This window comes from Mastomys coucha, unplaced genomic scaffold, assembly GCF_008632895.1.
Source record: "Mastomys coucha isolate ucsf_1 unplaced genomic scaffold, UCSF_Mcou_1 pScaffold14, whole genome shotgun sequence".
In the NCBI taxonomy this organism is placed as follows: domain Eukaryota; kingdom Metazoa; phylum Chordata; class Mammalia; order Rodentia; family Muridae; genus Mastomys; species Mastomys coucha.
Window position 1 is genome coordinate 68,088,208 of NW_022196896.1, and position 20,243 is coordinate 68,108,450.

Genomic DNA, 20,243 nt, shown 5'->3' on the forward strand with positions numbered 1-20,243 from the left:
TTTTTTTTTTTTTTGTGCCTTTTTCTTCAGAGGAGTCAGAATCTGCAGAGGAATAAATATGTAAATTTGCATACACAACTCTAGCTAGAGTTATAAACCCTCATAACTAAATGTTTACCATAGTGAAGTTTTTGTTTTAACAGCAACTTTCCTCAACTAGAGTGGGAGGTTCACAGAAAGAACAGCACAAACAGCTCAGGCATGTCTAGGTTCAGGGTCATTGGAGGGTCACATCGTGATGTCTCTCCAGCAGGTTCTCTTCAAATGGGAGGCCCAATGGCCACGGTAGCTCAAGTTATACTTTACACTTTCACAGCAACCCACATGAGAATAGAAAATTCTCCCTAATACATCTGCCTAAAAGAGCCCAGCCCAGGTACCATATTCCTCTCTAGACTATTCCCTAGAGCTAAGGGGATGGCCATATTTCATCTCATCCATGACGCTGGGGTGGCATGTTCTCATTCATCTGGCGGTCCCAACAGTATGAGTTTGTCTCAGCCTCCACAGCCCTCTCATTTCAATAACAGTGAGAAGAACGCTGGTTTAGCCCTGACAGGCCACCACGTAGGGAAGTCATTGGGATTATTTCCACCTCTCCCATACTTGACCTGGGGAGACAACGATGCACTCCTAGAAGGAATGTTTAGGTGTCTGCCTTTATGAAAACAAAACAAAACAAAACAAAAAACCAAAGTTCAAAAGTAGGTGGGAATGAGAAGCTTCAAACGCATCCTCAGAGGATCCCGGGGCCCTTGCTGGTGTCTCTGTGGGCTGTGGCTGGTGTCTCTGTGGGCTGTGGCTGGTGTCTCTGTGGGCTGTGGCTGGTGTCTCTGTGGACTGTGGCTGGTGTCTGGACAGACCTTTTGCTGTTAGCACTCTTGACACACTTGCCACTGTGGCTTCTGATGAAGGGTTGTTCACACAGTCTCTGAGGTAGGTGCTTGCTTTTCCTCTTCAGAGAAGAGAGGATTGGCATCATGGGGTGTCACTCTGCTAAAGGAAGCCCCTCCATAGGGACACAAGTTGCCCTCACTTTCTCAGGATTGTACGGAGAGTTCTATAAATGGTGTTAGATGAAATTCCCCTTTCTGTGAGGGTTTTCTTTTGAAGACAAGAGAAAAGAAAGATGATTGATGGAAAAATAAATAATCTGATGCCTTCATTATTGGAGCCTAGGACGATTCTACACTTTCTCCCTGTGTGTGTGTGGTGCCTTTGGCTATGGTGAAGAGCAGCCTTTGATTGAGGTGGGGGGCAGACTCTGACTGAGGTGGGGGACAGTCTCTGACTGTGGTGGGGGTCAGCCTCTGATCTTAGTGGGGGATAGCCTCTGACTATGGTGGGGGACAGCTTCTGATCAAGGTGGGGATAGTCTCTGATCCCAGTGGGGGATAGCCTTTGATGGGGCTGGGGGCAGTCTCTGACTGAGGTGGGGGATAGCCTCTAATGTGGTGGGGACAGTCTCTAACTGTCGTAGTAGGTAAGGTTGAAGTGTCTTTTGAGCCACTAAGTGTCTCATGCTAGCTGGAGTCCAAGTAAGACTGACTTCTTGAGTTGTTATAACTCTATATGCCTTTTTGCTCTGATTTAGTTTGGGATTTCTCTTCAGGTACTTAGAAATCCAGGGCTCTGTTATCAACAGAACTCTCTCTCATGCACCTTGAGGTGATTTAGACCTCACTTAAAACAGAGATCTGAGGCCTTTTCTCCCCTTTAATGCAGGATCAGTATCTTTTGGCAGATCTTTCAGGTCACGCACCCCTGTCCACTTAGGAACAAACAGTCTCTCCCATGTTTTGAAATGTCCTTTGACCCCCTTTCAAGTGACATTGACCTCTTTCAAAAGTCCATTATCAGTTTTTCCTTCCAAAAAGATTTTTGAAGTTCTGCTCCTCGTGACAGAAAGGCAGCCTTGTTCCCTCCCAGCAGCGTTTACTGGAAGTTTGGCGGGAACTGGTCCTCGGCTTTGTGGCAGTGCCAACCTATAAACAGGTGGGCTGAAGACAGTGGTGGGGACATGGGCTTCTGACTTCCAGCTGCTGGTGGCTTCCCCATAGCTTCCCATGGGAGGATCTCCCAGAAATATACAAGGCTACATTTCACAATTCTGAGTCTGTTGTTTTGTTTTTACACAAAATTTTCTGGACCCCTTCCCTGTGAGTGGGTTCTCTCTCCTAGGTGTTGAATACCAACTGAGTGTGAGGTTGGAATTATTCAGATCCCTTCATTATCTGGCAGGGAGCACAATAGGGAACCTCAAAGTTGGCTCAGGACACTGCAAGACCAAATTCTCAGGACAAAGGAGATTTATTTGTCCCAGAGAGACAAGGGGCAGGGAATAAGAGATGGAGGAGTTAATTAAATCATTATAATTTTGCCCTTTGAGAGAATGAAGTGAGACGAAGTACATAAAGTTCCTGTAACAGGAGATCATGAAGAAGTAGGGAGAGAAGAGGTGGAGAAGAACACCCACTCCCCACCCACCCAGCTGCTTGACAGTGATGTAAAGGGACGGCATGTGGAGGAGACACCAAGGCCTGATTACCTCATTGTATTCCTGTGTTTTCATGGAAATTTTAGATTCTTTTCCAAGTTGTAAATGATTTAGGCAAATTCAGTATTTTTTTGTTGTTGTCTAGTGATATAGAACTTGTTACTGTTTGGTCAGAAGAAATTTCTTTATTGCATCAAAATATAAAAAAGAAAATATGAAGATACTTTAGTTAAAGTTAGGGGGCACCCTAACCTTAACTCTTTGGGCACCTAAACACGTTCTCATGAGTACCTTGCTATCTCCTCTCCGTTGGCCACTAACCTTCCTATCCTGGTGGTGTTCCTGTTTTGCTTGCCTGCTCTCTGCAGTCACACCAGGTTATGTACGCACATCTGAAGAGCTGGAGGTAGTGGCCTCACGATCTGGGTTACCTCAAACAATACATTCTGGAATTCTATCCATTGATCTGTAGAGTTCACTAGTTTGTTTTTCTTCATAGCTGAATAGTATCCCATGGTGTATGTGTAGCACATTTTCATTAGCCATTCATTGGTGGAAGGACATTTACAATGTTTCCATTTCCTTTTTACTGTGACTAGAACAGCAGTGAAAATGTCCAAGCAAGTATCTGAGGAGGAGGAAGTCCTTGACTATGCAAGGAGTGGTATAGCTGGGTCATAATGTAGATTATTTTAAGTGGATCTTTGACTGGAGAATCTTGAAGCCATTGATGTTTAAAGTTATTACTGAAATGTGTGTGTTAATCGTGGCCACCATGCTGTTGAATTTTGGTGTTGGTGTTTGTGTTCTCAGTGGTATTTTATGTTTTAATACTTAAGACTTTTTTATTTCTTTCCATAGTCTCCCTGTTATACTCAATCCTCTTTTTAGCCTAAAATACTGTTTCCTGCATTTTCTTTACTTTTGGTTTGCTGGATATAAAATTTCCAGTCTCTTTATATTGTAGAAAATTTTACTTTCTCCTTAAATTATGGCAGATAGTTTTGCTGGGTATATTAGTGAAGGCTGGCCATCATAGTCTTTTAGGATTTAGAATGCATTACTCCAGACTCTTCTGAGTTTCAAAATTTCCATTGAGAAGTTGGCTGTTATTCTGATGGGATTTCCTTTATATGTATCTTATATATTTTCTTTTGCAGCTTTCAGTATGCTTTTAAAAAAATGTAACTGTGCCATGCTGTGGGGATTTTCTTTGTTTCTCTTAAAAACATTTTTAACTTATTCACTCTATCTTGATCACTGCCTGCCTCCTGGTGCCCACCTCCTGGTCATCCCTCCACAATCCTTCCCCTCCTTCTGCCTCCCCCTCTCCTCTGAGCAGGTGGGGTCCCCTGGGTATCCCCCGACCCTTGCACATCAAGTACCTGCAGGGCTAGGTGCATCCTCTCCCACTGAGGCCAGATAAGGCAATGCTGTGGGGATTTTCATTTAATTTCTGGTCTTGTCTATTTGGTGTTCTTGTAATTCTTGTAATTTGTTTGGGTGTGGTCTTTCCTTAGTTTGGGAAATTTTTTTTTTGCTGAAATCTGGTCTATGGCATTGGCTTGGGTTTGTTTTTTCATAGTGTTGAACACTTTCTGTGTGTTTCTTTTGTGTTCTTTTTTTTTTTTTTTTTTTTTTTAATTTCTTGCTTATTTGGTAGAGAATGTCTTTGTATCTTCAGGTCCTGGTATTTCATCTTGCGTTTGATTCATTCTACTTATGAGGGTTTCCCTTGCATTCTCTAGTTGAGTTATTGGGTTTTCTTATTATATCTTCATTCCAGCACTAGTCTCTTTCAATGTGTGTATCTCCTGACTGAATTCCAGTTTCAAGCCTTGGACCATCTTATGTTTGTGTTTCTTCTCCTGTGTGAGCATCACTTAGGCCCCTTAAGTGCTATCTCCTTAATTTCATTGAGCTGTTTCTTTGCCTTTTCTTTAAAGTCTTTGAATTCTTGGATGAAGTTTGTGGTTGTTCTTTTAAAATCTTTGTCCTGGGTTCCATCTAGGTAATTCTCACTGCCAAACATTTCCACAGGACTCATCGGTTCTGGAGAGAAGAAACTAGCTTCATATTTTATATTGTTGCTAATTTTGCAATGGGATCCTAGCATGGTGACTTCTTTTGTTAAGGACAGAGTAGTTTGAAGCAGAAGAGAGGATATGTAGGCAGGGTTGGCCTAGAGGTTAGAAATGGCTTGGGTGGAAGGAAGTTAGGTGTGCAGAGGGAACTGGGTTGGTATACAGGGTATGCTTCCTGGTCCAAGCCTGGAGTGTGGAGGTAGATCTGGTTGGCTCAGAAGGTTGCATATGGAATGAATGGATCCTGTGGGTTGGAAGATAGGCAGGGATGGTCCTGGCCAAAGCTTAGAGCTCCTTCATATTGAAGGAATGGTAGGCTTGACTAGGCAAGGGTGCTGTATGTTGGGCCTGACTAGATCTAGCAGATTCAGGAGAAAGGGTAGATATGTCAGAGAGTGTACTGGATCGTATTTATGGATTTATGTATGTATGTATTTATTAAACATGGCCAATTCTTTTTTTAAAAAATATTTTATATATTTATGTATTATTTATTTATTTATTTATTTAATGTATGTGAGTACACTGTTGCTCTCTTCAGACACACCAGAAGAGGGCATCGGATCTCATTGCAGATGGTTGTAAGCCATTATGTGGTTGCTGGGAAGTGAACTCAGGACCTCTGGAAGAATAGTCAGTGCTTGTAACCACTGAGCCATCCCTCCAGCCTGTATTGGATAGTTTTATGTCAACTTGATACAAACTAAAGTTATCCGAGAGGAGGGAACCATAATTAAATTAAAGAAAATGCCTTTATAAGCTCTAGGCTGTAGACAAGCCTGTAGGACATTATCTTAATTAGAGATTGATGGGGGAGGGTTCAACTCATTGTGGGTGGTGCCATCCCTAGGCTGGTGTCCTGGTTCTATAAGAAATCAGGCTAAACAAGCCATGAGGAGTAAGCCAGTAAGCTGTACCCTGCTGTGGCTTCTGTATCAGCTCCTGCCTCCAGGTTCCTGCCCTGTTTGAGTTCCTGTCCTGAATTCCTTCACTGTGAAGGTGTGAGTCAAAAGTCTGAGCCTTTCCTCCCCAACTTTCTTTTGGTCATGGTGTTTCATCACAGCAATAGTAAGACTGAATAAGACTGATTCCCCAAGTGAGACCCTGGAGAAGGAAGGATATGGAAAGTCCATACACCAAATGGGGTGTCTAGAAACTGTGTAGAAAGGATGTGTGGATGGTCTTAGGCTGCACAGACTTGGGTGACCAGACAAATCCAGGGCACTGGATGTGAGACTTAGGCTAGATTTGGTGGTTTACACAAAAGGCTTGAATAGGGAGGTATAGGGAGTCTCACCAGGTGAGACCCTGGAGGACGTGGGAAGTCTGGGTACTGAGTTTGGCATAGAAGAGACCTGTGTGGGTCCACTTGTTTAATTTTAGACAAATGTTGGCAATGCCCTGACCTCATGCTCTTGCAAGCCATTTGTGAGTTACCTCTAGGGTGCACAGGGGGATTGCTCTCTATCACTCTGCTTGCCAATCAGGGTCACATTCAGAGCACTCCCGCTACATGGAGGGTTAGCAAACAGAGATTGTTGGGGGCACAAAGGTCCTGTGACCACAGATCACTAGGGCAACCAGGAATGTCAATCATGCTGGGGTGTTTCCTCCAGGGAGGAAATGCCTGCTTTCCACCCAGAGGGCTGGGAATAAATATTGTTAATGACCTGGTGATCTTTTGGGGCAGGCCTCACCCAACCCCCACCCTCATAATGATTATCCCAGATGCTCCCTCCCTAGAATCTTATCTCTAACTCCCAGTTAATAGAACCCATTCTTGCGGGATATGCCACATGGACTTTATAGCCTGTTGACCTGTGTCAGAGATATTATTTCTAGGCCTTTTAGCTATAGAACCCACCTTCATGGTCATACGTACTTTGCAAAGGAGTTTCTGTATAGTCATACTTAATCTTTATTTGCACTTGAATTGGAATGATTGTTGCCTGGAAACTTTCCCCCAGATTCTATTGTGTTTAAATATGCTGTTAATAAACCACCTGACCAGAGACTCCCCGGAATTTGATCCAGGTTGGCAAAGTCAATGTGAACTAGTTTCTATTCTTACCTCTTTGAGATTGGTTGCATGACTCAAGAGCTTAGGCTCAGTACTGTGAACTCCAATCCCAAATTCCTGCCTCCCTATTCTTGTATAGGTAGGACTATATATACTTGGAGCCAAACTTCCCCTGTCTTCAGGAGTTCTACTGGGCTTACTCTTGAAAGATCACCACAGTTGTGTTTGTTGACTTTTGACTGTTGACATTTCCTCTTGGAAGGAAGAGCATGGAGAGTCACAGATCCTTACTAGAGTATCCAGACCCTCTCTTCAAACAGCTGTATGCAATTCTTCCCTAATTGCAAGAGGCTGTGGAGTCTCTGAGAAGCAGAGCAGTGGTTCTCCCATGGGTTGTGACTCCTTTGGCAAACTTCTGTGTACAAAAATATTTACATGCGATTCCTAACAGTAACAAAATTGCATTTATAAAGTAGCAACCATGATAATGTTATTGTTGGGGATCACCACAGGATGAGGAACTGTACTGAAGGGTCACAGAATAAGGAAGGTTGAGAACCATTGCTGTAGAGGATGTAGGTGAGGAGGAATCACAGGAGAGGACAACATCTACACAGCTATGGTGGAATCCCCTCCCATCCTGGTTACAGATCTTCCAGAATGACTGTTTTTAAGGCCACCTGTGCGCCTATCCATTGCTCTGTAAAAGAGCCCAACACACTCATGAGTTTTCCAAAGTAAACTTTGGTGGAATTTTACTTTGGTTTGTTAAAACTCCAGGAGGAGGGAGGAAATGGTGTTTATACCCCCACAAGAGAAGACTATAGAAATACCCACTCAACACTCAATACTTGGTTTTGCTCCCAGAGGGCTTATCTTGCCCTTATTTGAGGCTCCTGAGAAACACTCCCTGCACTGGGGACTCCTGCCAACTTTGCTGCAACTGTTCACTTCAGAATATCAGTCTGGAAAGTGATGACTCTGCAGCCTTACTTTCAGTCAGCTCTCCAAAGGATAGGGAGGCCTACTTAAGCAGACAGGGCAGGTGGATTGAAGTGTTTTCTCTTGTTATAAAGGGACCTATGAAATATGTATATGTATATACACACACACATATATGTGTATAGATATTGTGTATGCATATATACACTGTGTATATATACACATATATATCATGTATATATCCAAATCCACACATACACATTTGTGTGTGTGTATATATGTGTATATATACATATATGTGTATATATGTATATATATAATTTATTTCAAACATCTCTTGAATCTCCATACTATGTAAGATGATATAATGTGTATAAATAACCATGTCTATGAAACAAGAAGAAAATATTATCTGTGCATATTTAGTACAGATACAATTTTTCAATCAACATTTTTCTTGCTGAGGGAATTGTAGGTGCTAAGCAGGTGCGTGGTGCTCAGATACATTCCAAGACCCTTTTTTCTAATATTTTAAGATCTGATATTGACAAATCTGCAGATGCAGAACTTGGTTGAAAAGGGCCAATTGATCATACATAGCATACTGCACATATAAATACACGGCATACATAATATGTTTCTTGATTCACATATATAACTATGCATTTATAATATACACCTTGATTCACAGTGTCTTGCATATTTGCCTTTGGGCTCTATAGACTGAGTCTGTTTACCTTGGTGCTATATCAAAATGAATTAGGCATAATTATCTCATAAAGAGGCAATCACTTTTCAATGACAATGAGATTATTAGCTATTATTTCTTGTGTCTCAGAAAGGTTATGTGATTTATTTACCTGAGGTTGCTCAGTTAGTAAGTAACAAAGTGGGAATTTTCAACTTGGGAAAAGACTGTCAATGATATACTTCGTCTTTGGCCCTGGAAATAGATGTGGCTTCTGGTCCTCAGCCTCTGTAGGAGATGCTCTCATTCCAGAGCCGCCAAGGCAGTACTGGGACCCTCCGGTCTCATGAGCTCACTGGGATTTCTGCCAAGATCTCGTAATTATTAAGGCTTTGCGTGAGAACCCAGCAGCCAGGCACTCATGTTTTTTCAGAGCCTTTCCTGTATGGACTCCCCGTTTCAGTCATTTCTTTGTAGCTGGCGAGCGTCCCTCTGGAAATGGAGACTTCCTCCTAGATTTCACCTTGTGAGCTTGTGGATCACACCACAGTTATCAGCGCTTCAGTTCCCAGTGGCTGCCTCCTGCCTCCCCATGACTCATCCTGGACAGCAATCTCAGCTCACTGAGAAGCACCATTTAGGAATGTGCTGCTCTGTGCAGTTTCCCGGAATCAGAGACTCAACACCAGGCTTCGGAAACTTGTGACAACGTATTTGCATATTGCGTTTTTAAAGTAAACACTATTTTTGTAAATCCTTTGAGAATTCCACATAGTGTATATTGATCATATTCATCCCCCTCCAACTGCTCCCTAATCCACCTCACTCACTTTCCTATCCACTCAACTCTGACTATTCTCTCCCTACCCCGCCCCCCAATTGAGTTCAGTTTGCTTCCCAAAAACTAGGGAGTCCGGCCTTCCCTGAAGAGTGGTTGACCTACCAGAGGTCACCTTGTTCACAGCTGTTCCTTCCCAAAGAAGCGATCAGATAGATGCCAGCGGCCCCTCGGCTAGGGTGGGATTTCCTGCTCACTTCTCCAGGTTCATGCTGAGATTTTTTTTTTTTCTTTTTGCTTGTCTGAAGCCTGTGCAGACCTTATGCAAACATCACAATCACTGTGAATTCATCCTTATAACTGCCTGTTTTTTTTTTTCTGTAAAATATTGTTTCCTTGAAGTTATTGACCACCTGTCTCTTCAAATCTTTCTAGACCCACTTCCATGAAGAAGCCACTAGTAATGTTAGTTACTAGGGGGCAAGGGATGTGATTTGTACATTCCATTCAAGCTTGACCACTGCCAAGTCTCTTGTTCTCTGCTGACTGATCAATTTGAAGCGCTCTGTGCTAACTGACATCTACTGATGAGGGTTGAGAGATACACTGATCAATTAGTAAATAATTTGTAGTCATATATACTATGATTACTTAGTAGAAAATAGAATTGGTTTCTCTCTCAAGGCCTGGGGCTTATTTAGCTGCAGGTTCTTGACGCCTTTATCAGTCTCAGGGGTGGGTTCTATCTCATGGAGTAGACCTTAGAGCCAATCAGAAAACGATTGGTTACTTCTGTATGATTCATGCCACGATTGGACCTGTGGGGATATGTATTCTTAGACAGGGCTCATGTTGACATTCAATCTTTCCTGGCAAGTCTATTAGTAACAGTTAATTTGTGGGCAGGAGCAAGAATGCAGCTAAAATGTCAATTGTATTGTCCCACCTAAATGATTGACGTAAAATCTTGAGATCCCAATTCCTTTTCTGTGGATGCAGATGATAGTGGTCAGGCATCCATCCCTCCATAAATATTAGTGATTGGACCCACTCAGATACCCATAGTCAATGAATGGCCAAGTACCTTATTGGAAGAAAAGTGTTTGGGTAGACTCTGCGTATATTGTCTTGTCTTGACTCCTTCAATGATACCCTTTGACCTGAGAGTTGTAAGCTCAAATGAATCCTTTCCTCCATAAATTTCTTTTGGTCATTGTTTTTCATCACAGCAGTAGACAGCCTAACTGAGATACAATTATGCCCACATATGTGCGTTTGTCAGGAGACCTGCACTTTAGAGGAAGCTAGTCTTTATGGTCTGTCCCTATTTATCTCTCCTTCTACACAAAGGAAACAGATACAGAAGAGCTGAATACTTTGCCTAAGGTCCCAGTAAAGTGGCTGTTCAAACCTGGGTCTGAATTGTTTCCACCCATAGACTGCTTCCAGATTCCACACTCTACTGCCCTGAGAAGCAATGGCTACCTAGAAGACAGCCAGTCTAGGAAAATAGCTGATATATTTTAAGCGATTAGTTGCATGATGAGTGGGCAGGCCCTAAATGGCTGGGGAATCATATTTCCCTTTTTCTTCCTGACAGTGTGAGACCAGCTATTATTTTCCAACAGAGTGACCTGAACTGTTAACTCAGGAATTTTGAAGTTTCCCTTTCTCTTCTTAATGAGTGGTCCCCTTTCTGTGACCACTAAAGCAGAGAGTCTGTCCCCCCAGAGAACGGATGGCAGCTTCTTCAAGGCTCAGAGGTATCTGACTCAGTTTCAGACACTGCCCAACTGTAGACCTACACTCTCAAGGGTATCTGGTCACCATTGCATTAGGAAGTCTCCTGTGCTAAAGCCACGAGAGTGGAGTGTGGGATATGCAGCTTAGTAAGAGGCTCTGATTGTGACAGTTCCCTCTGTGTCCAGCATCTGTGGGTGGCTGCAAGGTGAAGTTTGCTCTACAGAGAATAAGGGTGAGTCAAGGGGACTGAGAGTTACAGCCTTCTCAGAAGCCAGACTATACTGTGACTCATGTCCAGTTTGGGGCTATTTGTCACAGGTCCTCCCCAGGCTTGAGCCTGAGAGCTAAGCATGGCCAGCCTAATGTCCTAGCTCCCCACTTCCAGAAAGCCATCTTCTTTTGGAATTTTCTCCCTAGTGTGCAGTTTGTGCATGCCCTTCTACCACACATACCCTGCAGCAAGGTTCCAGGTTTCCCTAGATTCTATTGGCTGAAAGGTGCAGGTTTCTGCTGATGCCTGTATTATTGTACTGAGAGAGAACTTAATTTTGTTGCAAATATTTGTAGTAAAAAGTAATAAAAATCCTGGCATGGGGCTTCTTCCCCAACCTCAGACCATTTACGTTCCTGGATGAAAGACACACACACACACACACACACACACACACACACACACACACACACAGCCTTTATATTTTTAAATATGCCTTAGGCAGCACAGTAGCTGGGCAGCTGCTTACCCTCTATGCTGTTAGAATCTCCTTTCCGATCAGTAACCCTAAGTTATTACTTACTATTTATTACATTCCATCTGGGCTGCTCTTAATAGTAAGTTATCACTTACCATTTATTATGTTCCAACTGGGCATCCCTTTGGGCCACATTCTCTTGGTCTTTAGCCCATGTCAGCTCCTAATTCTTCCTCCTGCATATTCTTCTTCCATGATGGCTTCTCTCTGCCTTTCCTTGTGGTCTCTTCTATGTCCACCTATGTCTCTTCTGCCCTGCTATTGATTGTCAGCATCTTTATTTGCCAATTAGAATTAAGTTGGGGGCAGGGGTCCTAGGGCCTACTGCAGACTCCAGGTCTTAAGGGCCCCAACTTAGCATTACAATAGACTGGAGAAGGCAAATCTCAACAAATATTTGAGCAGGTTGTATATGGGTGTTCCATCATTCTCTGTTCCAGGAGAGAGGACTGTCTCCCAATGGTGGGGAAACTATGGTGTGGATGTGAACATCGATCTGAGTTCCAGTAAACATGTGCCAGGAGAATGTGATGGTGTCATCCTTCTGTGTCAGGCTTTGTTCTGATACACCTTGTGGCAAGAGCCACGTGCTTTAGTGTTCTGCAGAATTGCTTGTTTTAATTGTTAGGACCCATTGCCTATCACTGAGTATGCTTTTTAAAGGCCCTTTAAGTTGGATTGTTTGAGAGGCATCAGGCTAGATCTAAACAACACAGTCTGGAGGGTCGTTTTAGGCCAGCCACACTTGTCCTTCCCAGAGGTGAGGCTCTTAGGTCAGAGAAAGGCTCTCCTTGCTCGATCACTCTAAACAGCTCCTCCCACCTCACTCCAGCCTCCTAGCCTCTGACTCATAATTCAAGGTATAGAGAGGAGGATGTTAAGAAAGGACATCTGAAAGAGTTTCTTGGAATCATGCAAGAATGCACAGGAGCCATACAGAGATTTAGAGGTAGTGCTCTGGTAGAATTTCCAATCGTGAACCTGCTCCTCCACAGCAGTGTCCACTTGATTTTGTCATGACTTTGGCCTCTCAATAAGCCAACACTTCCTGGTTTATTCCAGTATTTTGGTGCACATGACCTTACACTGCTTCAACTTTCAAATTTGTCGTTCTGTTGTTGACAAGACTTCTCCTGGGGAGACAATATACACATGTTGACATGGTTTTCTGACCCTTTGTTACCACCTTTGGGTCACTGCAGAGATAACCTCCATAAGTCCTAATTAGTAATGTATTATCTGTGACACATGGACCAGGTGTCCTTGTTGGGGATCCAGATGTCACAATTGGGCAATATGAGGTCAGAGTCCATGAGAAGAACATAAGAGGCTTTCCCCAATCTCTCTTAACTCACCCTCCTATTCTCAGTTTTTATGTGGATTCCACTCTCCTCCACATCCTCCTTTCATGCCATCCTTGAACCTCACAGTATCTTCCTTCAGCATCTGTCCCCCCTGCTGGTTCCTTGGGTGGTCCAACATGCCTCTATTTCTCTGTCTCCTTCTGGCTAGGCAGCCCCAGCCTCTGTGGGAAGTCCTTATTGGCTTGTTGTGCCCATCTGTGCTTACTTATTACAATATTTAGTATACCTTATAAGTTATATTGTCTTGGTGTTTTGAAAGTCAATTTTGTTACTAATAATTTAGGTTAGAAACAAGAAAATGTACCTCTTTAAAGTGTTCATCTTGATGAATTCTGATGTGTGTATTTATTCCTGTAAAGATTAGCAGGGCAAAACAGAGGTTATTTCCAATACTCTACTGGTCCATTCTTGTTCTCCTGGCTCTGAGACCACTGATCTGACTTCCTTCCTTCATTTTAAGGTTCTCTGTGTGTTAAATGCATGGGAGATCATCCTAGTTTTTGACAGTTCCACTGTGTGAACACACCATTATTAGCTCACCTGAAGTTAGATCCTTTCTACTTTCTGCTACTTTTTCTAAAAAGCACTTGGATCACACATTTTATGTCCTGAGTAAATTCCTAATAATGGAATTTCTAGGTCAAAAAGTAGGTATGTATTTATATTTTATGAAAGCGACAATCCACTCCCCTAAGTGGGTACACACATGTATATTCTTATCAGCATGGTAAGTGCATTAGAGTTTCAGGTGTTTCACAGTTCTGTGTAGCTGTCTTTGCTACTTTGTGTGTTCCTCTTTTCTTCTACCCTTCCCCACCCCTTTTCTTCCATTTTTTCAACCCCTTAACACTAGACATGAGAGAAAAAAGGATGGAGAGGAAAGGAAGGAGGTCCTTGAATAAAGTCATGGGTCAGAAAGCAGGAGGCATTATCATTAGACTACTTCCTGCTGATTAGGGGTGTTGAGTTCCTGAGGGCAAATTTAATCTTTGCGATCAGGATATCTATTTTCTTCTTGTTGTTGTTTCTTCTTTGTGCACAGCTACTTAAAAAAATCTCAACCAATAACAACCAACAATGACCAACAACCCAACCCATCTCTCAGGGCCCTAGCACTCATATATCCTCTGAAAAGTCCCCAGAACTCCAACTATCACACATCCATAGAAACTACCTACAGCAGGCAAAACAACACCTCTGCTAGAGCATTAGGAAAATCATAGTCAGCTGCTGCAGACAGTCTGGAGCAGCCCCATATCTCCACATCTGGGATTAAAACAAAAACATATTCTCATAATATTTCTGTTTTTTAAAAAAGAGACCAAAATTCCAAAATTGTCACTACAGTCCTGCCGATATTTATTATTGTCTATCTAAATTTAGTCATTTTAATTGGTGCACAGAGCTCTCTGGTGGCATTATCTTGCACTCTCTTATTCTGCTGTATTTTAATTATTTGTTAGATTTCATTCTCAGTCATTATAATTCAGTGAAGTAGTGGCACAGTGTTCACTCTTTTTGATCAAATGGACTCAGTCCAAACGTCTTTACTCCACTAAAAACCGAAACAGGAATGTGGTGTGGAAAGATGCTACACACATAGCGGGTAGAGTGGCCAACCATCCTGGCTTGCTTGGAACTGAGGAACTCTCAGGCTGTAGGACAGTTGGGGCATAAACTGAGACAGTGCTGTACTAGTAGTCAGCCAGAAGATTTGAGGGCCAATGAGAAGCAGGGTGACTTTTAGTAACAAAATGCTACCTGATTTCTCTATAACGCAACAGTGGATCGCTCCTTCTGAGGGTGGTAGGAGAAACCATCCAGTTTTCCTTCTCAGTTGCTCCAGTTTTATTCTGTTGCTGTAATAAAGCATCCAGACAAAAAGCAACATTGGCAAGAAAGGGTTTATTTGATTTTCCATTACAGGTGAGCCCACTACTATGGTTAACTCAGAGCAGGAACATTAAGCCTTGAGCCCACAGTCAAAGCCAGAGGAAGAAGAAATGTGTGGGTGCTTGGTTGTTTGTTACACACTCAGCTAGCTCTCTCTGCTCTTACACAGTCCAGGACTCCAAACAAGGGAAGGGTGCTGTTCACATTGGGTTGGGTTGATATTGGGTCTCCTTATATCAACAATCAAGATCTCCCCACTCCCTACCCCTGCTCCCAGCATGCATATCTGCAGATGAACAGTATCTAGACAGTTTCTCAGTTGAAGTCCTCTCCTCAGGCGATTCAAGGCACTATCAAATTGACAGTTAAAATTATCTAGCACACCAATTCAAGATGATGTAGGTCCTTTTAATCTTACATACGGCCCATCAGGCATTGAAGCTAGCTCAATATTTCCTCCCTCCATCCTTCCTTTCCTCACTTCTCTCACCTTCCTTCTCTCTCCCTCTTTCCCATCTTTTACCCTCCTATCTATCCCTCACTATTGCCCATATAGTAGTTACCAAGTAGTGACTGTTAACTTGGGTCCTGGGAATTGTGTCCTTGATTCCCAGATGTCTTACACTGACTCTCTTCTCAGGAGGGAGAGGCTTGCTCTACTGGAGGATCCCAGAAACTTTTCAGGGGTCCCTATAGTTTGCTCAGTTCTTTGAATTCTGAGTTTCCTTTAAGTTCATGTCCTCAGGCATTCATCCTTACCTGTAGAGTTTGGGTTTTACTGCTGTGAACAGACACCATGACCAAGGCAACCTTTATAAGGACATTTAATTGGGGCTGGCTTACAGGTTTAGTGGTTCAGTCCATTATTATCAAGGTGGGAGCATGGCAGCATCCAAGCAGGCATAGTGCAGGAGGAGCTCAGAGTTCTACATCTTTACCTGAAGGCTGCTAGTGGAAGACTGACTTCCAGGCAGCTAGGATTAGGGTATTAAAGCCCACTCCCACAGTGACACACCTACTTCAACAAGGCCACACCTACTCCCACAGAGCCACACCTCCAAATAGTGCTACTCCCTGGGCCAAACATATCCAAATCATCACACCTGTCAGCTGTCTCCATTGTGAAAGATGGGCTTCCATAAGAGGTTTGCAGACTTTTGGATTACTTCCCCAAACTGGAGGCCCAGCTTCTCCATCCATGCTTTCACTGAGGCTTCAAACCCAGAAACACTCCCATGGTACTTGTGTTACATGCTAGCTCTGATGTGTGCTTCTTTGAAATAAGAACTGTGCTTTGTATAAACTCTATGCTTGTGACTTCTAGATGTTTGACTTATGATGTATAGGGATGTATTCCAACAAATGAAAGCAGAAATAAACCCAAACCTTTGTGCTTCAGATAGCCAGTTAAAAGTCAAAGCTTTTAAGATTTGAGTTTTGAAATCAGCTGTGGTTAAATTGACTTTAGACAAAATGCTTTCCCTTCCCTCCTAAGGGTAATGTACAAGGAATGTTGCCTGTCATCATTGAAGGGGAGGTGGGGGATGACAGGAACAGGGATATAGAGGAAAAAGGAAGGGAGAGGAATGCTGGCCAGTGGTCTGAAGCTCTTTAGAGAGGAGAGATAGGAGGTTGACTTTAAAGAAAGGGAAAGGTTTTTAAAGAGGGTTCTGGAGCTAGAAATCCCTTTCAGACCAAGAGCCTGGAATGAATCAGAGCATGAAGTTGCCCCAGCCTGTCGCACAGGTCAATGATCCAGCAGTCAAACCCTGAGGGAGGATGTGTGTTCCAGGGTAGATAAGACTGGAGGAGAGTTGCTGAGCAGCTTGGGTAATTTACCTCAGAACCTGGAGGGGTTTCTGATGGCCCAGCTACTTGCCAAAGCTGGCCAGTCCTCAACTGCCCTTCTCTCCTCTTCCTGACACAGCATTTATCCAGTCTCAGCAACTCCCTGTGGAGCAGGCAGGATTGTCTTCAGTCCCAAATAAGAAACAGAGGCCAGCAGAGACAAGTTGTTTTGTTAGAACCCCAAGGAAAGGCTCATTTTCAGTTTTTATTCCATAAAATACCTGGCTTTAAAGTCTCATTCATAGATGTGGAGTTATTGACAACCAGTAGCTGCTGGGAGAGGGGACTCAGTTTTCTTTAAGGGTGTGGCTCCTGGTAGGTCAGTCATGCTCTGGTGGGATGCCACATACCCAAGAGTGTATGAGCAGCACAAATTGTATTTAATGTGTTTTTTATAAAAAGAGGACATAGCACTGGGTGAGTTGGGATGTGGGGAATGTATCTGTAGGGAGCTGGGGGAGATGGGTTAATATGATTAAAATATTCTCAAAATTCTCAAGGAACTAATAATGATAAGAAAATAATACTCTTCAAACAAAAGAGAGCAGAGCATTTCTCCTTAGCTCCTATCCACCGAGGCGTTACAAACATTCATTCATTCCTTTCATGCCTAAAAATGTTTTAAAATAACATGATGACATTGCCTCCTTAATGAAAATCCTGAGAGGAGTCTGAGACTTTCCTAAGTCCCTGGATGCACTTGTATACCTAGTAATAGGTCTCGGTGGTCCTGTGTGTTTGTGGGTTCCTCAACTATGACTTCAACACGACATGGATGGGAAATAATAGCCTTGAATGTTGCATCTGTGTTGGACATGCACAGATTCTGGTCACCATTTCCAGCTGCCTTGTAGCATTTAGAATGTCTGAGGTATTTATAGTCACTCAGCCATGACCTGAAATATAGGGGGTGAGTGTGCAGGTTATATAGAATACTGCACTGTTTTGTATGAAAGTCTGGAGCACTTGAAGATTTGGACATTCTGAGGGATCAATATTCTATTGATAGATAGGATGACTATGCTACAAAGATGTACAACTCTTAGGAAGCTGGGTCTCTTGTGTGCATTTAACATACAGCTGAAAAGCTGATAAGGAACCATAATTGACCACTGAATGAAGACTTAAAAACATTAAAAGTGTATATGTGTGTGAATGTGTACGTTCATGTGTGCATAACACTCATTATTGCAAATTGTAACAGAGTCATGGGAGAAGATGGAAGGCAGCCCAGAAGTGGGGCACAAAGCCAGAGTTGTTGGATTCCAGGATCACTCAGCCCTGGCTGTGTTCCTCTCTTCTTGGCCACTGGAGCTTCCTGAGAACTAGGCCCAAGACATCATGCGAAAGCCTCTCTGCACTTGTATTTTTCTAAAACTGTATTTTAAATTACAATAGAGTTATGCCACTTCTCCAACGTCCTTTCCTCCGCTCTAAAGGCCCCTCCTTTGAGATGCTCCCATGCCTCCCTTCCTCAAGTTGATAGTCTCTCTTTTTTTATTATTCTTACATATGTGTGTGTGTACATATGTATAGATGCAAACATATAACACATGGGCATGCTCGTGTGTGTGTGTGTAACTTTCAGAGTCTTTTTTTGGTGGTGGTATGTTCCGAGAATTTCCAACCCCAATAAGCCCTTTTGAAAAACACACAATCCAGTTATTATAATTATAAGCTATATGCCTATATTGGGCAGATACAACACTATACTAACTTATTCCCCAGCTATAAGACCTCCTTCCTACTTGTAGTTTCTCCTGGCCACGTGATTCAGGTCTATCATAGCTTCCTCCTCCTCTACCCTCTCTCCTCCCCTCTCATCCTCTTCTCCTTCTCTACCTGCCCCCACTCTCAAACCTCTAGTCCCACCTCTCCTCTCTACTCCCCAATCATAGGCTGTAGCCTTCATTGACCAGTAAAAAATGGGAGAAGGTTCACATGAGATCATTGAGTATGTAATGTTGGGCAACCCCTCTACAGAACTAACATCAGAATACAAACAGCACCAGGGCAACCCACAACTGTGGTATGTATATGGTGTCAGGCATGGCTGTTCTGTATTGGACCACTGGAAGGAGGCTCATCCCTGGGAGAAACTAAGTATTATTCTCCCAACACTTATGAGTTGTCTGCAGTTCTTTGTCTAGGGGTGGGACCTTCTGAAAAATTTCCCTTTCCACTTTATCATGCCATTGAGAATACCATTAGTCCAGCCTTGTTTAGGCTACCATATCTAGCAGAGTCTGTTCCACAGGAGACTCCTGGTGTTCTGGCTCTTTCTTTCCCCTCCCACCATCTTCCATGATGATCCCCAAGCCATCAATGAAAGAGCATCGATGGAGATGGATCAAACATGTAGGTGTTGTTTCTACATGGTGTCCAATTGTGGCTTTCTGTAGTGGCCTTCATTTAATGTAAAGAGAGGATTTATTGATGAGGGGTGGTGGCTACTTATAAGGATAATATTTAGTGTAAGGAATTGTACTGGTCTAACAAAGTATAGTTGTAAATTCTTTTCTTTCTTTCTTCTTTCTTTCTTTCTTTCTTTCTTTCTTTTTTTTTTTTTTTTTTTTTTTTTTGATTTTTCGAGACAGGGTTTCTCTGTGTAGCCCTGGCTGTCCTGGAACTCACTCTGTAGACCAGGCTGGCCTTGAACTCAGAAATCTGCCTGCCTCTGCCTCCCAGCTCCTGGGATTAAAGGCATGCACCACCACTGCCCAGTGTAGATTCTTTTCTAAGGCCTATGACACCACTAACCCCGGGAAGCTGGCTAAGTTTCTAGTATCAGGCATGATTTCCCTCCTGGTGAGTGGGTCTCACGTCCAATTAGACAGCTGTTGGTTACCACCAATAGGTGAATGCCATTTGAGGTACCTTTATGAATATCTTAAGCCTTTGTGAATAACTTGCCATGGCTTATAGGTATTGAAGCTAGGTAGTAGGACTATTATTTTCCTCCCTTGTCAGCTTGCACAGTATTCTTTGCACCAAGGAAGTCAGACTACAGGAGAGAGGCGTGTAGGTCAGATCAAGCTTCAGTCATCCAAATCCTGTGTCCTAAGGGTGAAGTGTCGCTAAGTGCCTACCCTCAACTGCAGAGCAGTAATCAAGGGTTACCTGGATAATTCTGATCTAAAGATTAGAGAATTCAAATTTGCAAATAAATGGACTCAGAAAATGATTATATCGAGTGAGGTAACCCAGAGCCAGAAGGACAAACACCATATGTTTTCATCATAGTTCTTAGCTCCGAATCATCAGATGGGAATATTCAGTATGAAAAAAAAAAAAAAAAAACAGCAGAAACCAGGAAAAGTGTAAAAGGACTGTCTTAATTAAATCTATTGTTGCTGTGATGAAACACCATCACCCAAAGCAAGCTGGGGAGGAAAGGGTTTATTTGGCTTACACTTCCACATTGCTGATCATCACTGAAGGGAGTCAGGGTGGGAGCTCAAGCAGGGCAGGAACCTGGAGGCAGGAGCTGATGCAGAGGCCATGGAGGGGTGCTGCTTACTGGCTTGCTTCTCATAGCTTGCTCAGCCTGCATTCTTATAAAACCCAGGACCACCAGTGCCAGGGGTGGCCCTGCCCACAATGTTCTGGAGCTTCTCACATCAATCAACGATTTAAA